This window comes from Micrasema longulum, unplaced genomic scaffold (assembly GCF_059751315.1).
Source record: "Micrasema longulum isolate JH-2025_06_02 unplaced genomic scaffold, ASM5975131v1 h1tg000194l, whole genome shotgun sequence".
In the NCBI taxonomy this organism is placed as follows: Eukaryota; Metazoa; Arthropoda; class Insecta; order Trichoptera; family Brachycentridae; genus Micrasema; species Micrasema longulum.
This window is the reverse complement of record NW_028277399.1, coordinates 37,938-43,937: the sequence shown is the minus strand read 5'-3', so window position 1 is coordinate 43,937 and position 6,000 is coordinate 37,938. Positions and strand designations below refer to the sequence as shown.

Genomic DNA, 6,000 nt, shown 5'->3' with positions numbered 1-6,000 from the left:
CACAATTGCATTGCAAGTAATTGACATCAAATGAGTTCTAGAACTGGTCTAGACCAGATCAGTTAAAACTAACCCCTGTAAAAAAATTCTTCATGAATTATATGTAGACATATTAATTTACTTGTTTACTTAGTGATAATGTGCAATAGCGATTGTATAAAAAAACCTTTCTCTGGTATAACGAGTAACGTTTATAACGAGCAAATTCAAGTGGTCCCATCTTCCTCGTAATAACCAAGTTCGACTGTTATATTAAAAAAAATAATAGTTATGTATTCCAAACTCTATGATGCTAAGAGCTCATTTTTGAGTTGGATTAACAACATAATGGAAAGTGGAATCATGTACATTATTAAATAAGAGCAAAAATTAAAATTTAAAAACTACAAGTACATATATGTATTTCAATAAACATCTGGAAAACTCTCAAAAATACCTCACAGCAGTCTCCTGCAATTAATAATGAATATTAATAATAGGTTTATAACATTATATTATTAATTTTAAGTCATAATAAGAAAACATAATTTCCGTTTATTATTTGATCAACTACCACCATCATCATTTGCGTATCAGCTCGCAGTGAGGCATAGGTCACTGCATTGGTACTAAATTTGCAACGTATCGGGATCAATTTTGTTAAATGGAAGTTAGCACTTTCCTAGTAGTCCAGAAACAATAAAATACTGCCGTGTAGAAATGTTTCAAATCCAACCTACCAGGAATCGAACCTAAGACCTAAAACATGGTGAACGAACACTCCATTAACTACACTACCAGGCAGATTTTTCTCCACTCGATTTTATTTCCAAGATTTTTACGTAAGAGTAACAACACTCTTCCCGGATTCTGGTTATATTTCACACATTGGACTGTATTCTTCATCCACCCGGATACAGACAATCAACCTAAATAGAATACTGTAAACAATAGATTTCTCTGTAAGATTTACGGTAAGACAACTGACCAATCAGCAGATCTCACCGAGAAAAAGGGGAAGAGAACTTGACGTCACACGCAGAGTAATTTTAAAATACATACATTACTTTTTAAACACATATCACTGATAATACGATACATTAAAAAAAAAATTGACTTAGTTTTATAATAAATTAACAAATAAAAAAACTACTAAGCCTCCTCATTACAGCATTGTTAACTTACTTTTTTTATGTAAAAAAAAATATGTACGTTAACCAAAACATTTCAATTTTGAGGCCATTCTCAACGAGTCGTAAATAACTCGGTATTAGAAAATAGGAATCAAGTTGTGGTAGAGCGGAGTTCGAACCTCAGACCTTTGATACATGAGTCTGCAACACTAGTTTTGGGGACCACAACCCGGTTCAGGTGGCTAGAGTCAACAAATTAACTAAAATTGTACAAACCTTGACCAAAAGTGTGTTTTCGGTTGACATACATGATGTCGGCATCGTGGTGTAGTGGTCAGCGCATTTTTCTACCGTTCAAGAAGTTTCATATTCGATTCCCGGTATGGTTGACCTGAAATATTTATTAAAAAAGTGTTTTACTCACAGCCCCAAAACTGACCCCACCTGATGCGTAAGACTGATTATCTTACCTTTAAGCAACAAAAAATATCAAGATACGCTGCGATTGGTGTACGAATGTTATGCCCTATACACCATTAGGTGCGCAAAGGGAATGATGATAATAATGATGATATACATAACAATATTGAACAAAAATCAACCTTGGAAAATAAATGTTTGTCGCAAGAGGCAAAATAAGGAGTTCCTAATGAAGTCCTGGTCCCGACTCTGATGTATCGGAGCAAAGCATGGCCTTGGAAAAACGGGAAAAAAAGTAGGCTATATGCAGTCGAAATGCGATCTCTCAGGCAAATGTGTGGTAAAACTATGTACGAAAGATGCACAAATGTTGAGATCCGTATATTATTTAAGGCTGAGTTAAGCATTATTTGGACATGTAGAAAGAATGGACGGCGAAAAAACGGCTAAAAATATTGACAATGCGAATGTTAATGAATGCAGAAATAGAGGAAGATCAAGAAAGACATGGCATGACCAAATCCAACAAATACTTGAAGATGAACACGTCAAAAGTCGTAATAATCTGTGCGCTTGCATGAGAAGATGTATGAATGTAGAGGAAACGAAATCTGTATGCAAAGATAATGTTGTTAAGTTTATTTTTTTCTACATTAACGATTTATTTATTTAACACTTTATAAACATTTACAATTTAAATACGTATAAAAGCGGGCATATTGCCTTAAGGCAATTTCTTCCTACCTACCTAAACCGATCAGTTTGAGAAAATTACAAGTACATGGACATATCCTAAAATGAGTTTGCTAACTCATGGGAATACAACTATGTTTTGTACATTTTTGTATTTTGAAATAAAAAAAACATAGAATTTTACGATTTTATACGAATTTCATGATAATGTATATTTATATTATTTTCAAGGAATAACCCGCTAAAGCCTCTATTTAGAGACTTGTCAGCAGTTGGAAAAGAGCGAATATGGAAAGAGGTAAAGAAAAATACACGATTTTTAATAGTTCAATTGATATACGGTTAAATTATTTACCAACTTAATTCAATACACTGGTGTATTTTTTTCTTATTGCGATGAAATGTTTTTCTGATCTCCCAGTGATTCATCATTATGCCGTGTTTATAAAGTGGTATCCCGACCTCCCCCGTCAGTTTGAGTTTAACATTACGAGTGGTCGGCTACGTCCGTAGTTACGGTTATTGCTCATTGACTTGCAAACCTTAAGTTTAACGCGTGTTTAAATAAACAACTCCTTTGCTTCCTTTGAAGTGGAAAAAATAAACCTGTGCACATTTTTACACATAGTTGATTTGACAGTTGAGAAATTGCACAAGCGTGAGTATACTTTTGTTTTTAATATAGCTTTCTCTATGAATGCGTATATTGCGTATACTGTTAAATCAGCGTAGGCCAAGAATGTTGTGGGTTGCCAGTAAATGAAAATACTTTTACAGAGAAATTCGGCGAGAATTGCAGAACCAGAACGGATTATTTACCATGTAAATTAAATTATTTGCACATTATAACATATTGTTGAAAAAGCCTAAAGCAAGAAAAAGAGTATGAGAATTGAAAAATGTAGTATTTTCAGGCGTTGCCTAGTATGTAGGTGAAATAATAAGAAGTTCCAGAGGCTCAATCACAAATAACTATCGACGTGCTAATAAGCGACGTGATAACAATTTCTCACCATTGTTGTTTATCGTATTCGCGATCACAATGGAACATCCGTGAATACCTAATATTAAATGTCAAAATATTTACGTTTCGCGACGCTTAATCCTGCTGCGCAATCACATATTTGAATTTCACCGATGTAAATGTGGAAAATATTCAAAAACTGCTATTTATATTGATTTATTTCTTATTTATCATGCTGTTCATTACATTTAGCCGGCGGTTGGCAAGCCAAATGTCAAGAAAAGCAGTCGCCATAGTAATTGTAATTTAATTTTCACTTTTTTGTATAATATACTCCTTACTATTTTGCAAAATAAAGTATTATTTTTTTAGAGTGAACGCCGATTTTTCGCCAATAAACTGTATTTCTTTACGAGGAAAACAAAAAACAAACCGACACGAGCGTTGACTTATGATTGCCATCACTTAAGCATGTTCATTATTGTTCATTGTGATCGCTCAAATGCTTAGCATGTTTTTAAGCACATCGATAGTTATTTGTGATTGAGCTACAGCTTCCCTGGGAAATTTATTTAAATTAGATCGAAATTTGTTGCAACAGAGAGGGAAAACATTTTTGAGAAGGGATTATGGAAATCTACGCATTTACACGGCTTATGACCTGCCTGTCTACAAACATTTGGACATATTCAAAACACTGTCATTTGATTGAATTTATTTACATTTATTTATTCATTTCATATTACATAAGTTAACATATTCACTAACATATTATGGCTTTTTAGGCTGTGCCCGTGTTAAGCCATAATAATTTGAAAAAAACAAAATAAAAAGTAAATTAAAATGATTAATAATTGCATATGATAAAATATAAAAATTTTTAAAAAAGCAATCCAAATAGGTACAAGAAATTACATTTGATAATAATTATTGCATACGATACAATATTAAAAATAATAATAAAATTAAAAATAACAATGCAAATAAAAAAAATAACATTAAAAACTTATGAAACTAATAGAATATAAGTCATTCCTATGAAGTTACAAACATGAATCAGTATACAAAATAATGATATCATTATTATTAATAGAAAATCTTACAAAAACATAATTGTTATAATAATTTAAATATGGAACATAAAGTAATAAGTAATGCAAAAAAATAACAGTTTAAACGGTTTTATAAAAATAGAATTATATCCAATTGGATATAAAAAATGTTTTCTTATACGTGGTAAAAATGAATGCGTTATTATTTGTTCGGCGAAGTTTCGAAATGTATGAAAAAAAATAATCAAAATGAACTATTATTTATGTTCAAAGCTTTTTAAGTAACTTTGTGGTCAAACATTTTGATTAATGATACTTTTTGTGTCTACCGGTTTCGAGACGTACCCGTCTCTTCGTCAGTACACTCATTACCCAAACAATTCTAAAATACACTTATCACCGTCACCGTAGTATACATAGTATTTACGAAAAAATATAAATTACATGCAGGGTTAAAGGGGATGCAAACACCACCATGTCCGAACATGCACTGCGAATGACGATCTGATTATCGAATAAAATAGGATTGAATCAGAATAAAGTAAATTGCTGCATGTGGATCCGAAGGATCTGAGACCTAACAAGAAATTCGTCAAAAGGTAGAGCAGCTCAGTAGTCATTATCATTTAAGGAACAACAGTAAAAGGGGCAATGAAACAACTCTTACCGCTGCTGATATTCTTTATGAGAAGTTCGCAGGTGAGAGGTTATGACTACCTTTTACCCGCGGCTTCGCCCACGTGGTATTAGAGAGAAATGATTTAAGTATGAATCAGAGGCGGTTCCTTAGTATGTGCATAAGTGCAGTGCACTGCCAAGTAAAAATTAGTGTAAATAAATTAGTAATTTTATTGATAGTAAAAATATGTTATAAGTACAAAGAAACAGGGATTCGTTGCAACATTATACTCGTAAACAACATAATATTCAATACTAGCGCCAAAAGATCTAGCGAAATCGACTCTAGCGGACGATTTTATCATCTTGTCTACGCATGCGCAATCGTCCCCGTTCATTTTCTATTTTGCACAATCTTTTACTCTGAATTTGTTTGAAATATAACATATCTCCTAAAATCGTCATTTAAGCGAGACAGACAATGCTTCATACCGATGAATTGTGCGTTAGAGGGAGAAGGTAATATACATATTCCGGGCATTGCCAACGCTCGCGCAGATTTGATGTTTGAAGTTCGTTTATAATGTCACTTTGAATATGCGTAATCACATGATATTAGTATGAATTTTGTTGGGCGCATTTAGCGTTTCTGGTTCCGATGCGCGGGCTGTCTAACTATTGCTCGTTTATCACGTCAGACCTATCATATTATTATAATATTATAAAACTTAATATACAAGTTGACAAAATGTAAAGAAATGCACTGCCAATGTTTTCGGTCAGGAGCCGCCAGTTGTATGAATAGTTGTGTCGTTTATTAATAAGATTTTACCAGTGGAATTATGTATTTTATCGGGATTGAAAGTAGCTTGGTCTTCCAACTATCAACTTCCAACTATCATCTTCCAACTATGAAAGAAATACGACGATCCGTCAGTCTATGGTGAGAGCACCGTTATTCTGTTCACAAATCCAAATCCTACTACAAAACCAAAACGAAAGGCAAACCAAGCTAACCGTGGATGAAGCAAGTCAATTATAGAAATTAAAAGATTTTTTTCTACCTACCGCCAAGGTACTCATTTTCAAATAATGTTACTCATTGTTGATATATTAGATTATGTATTTTTCATTGATCATT

At 32.9% G+C, this 6,000-nt stretch overlaps 1 protein-coding gene across 1 annotated transcript in view; it reads left to right on the top strand.

Moving 5' to 3' along the window:
• The first annotated feature begins 2,697 nt into the window (after nt 1-2,697).
• LOC148283810 (serine protease inhibitor 88Ea-like) overlaps nt 2,698-6,000 on the top strand; it is a 40,529-nt gene continuing 37,226 nt past the window's right edge. Inside the window, exon 1 of the mRNA XM_088243163.1 lies at nt 2,698-2,883. The gene's annotated coding sequence lies outside the window, so the exon portion shown is untranslated. The remainder of the gene's footprint in view (nt 2,884-6,000) is intronic.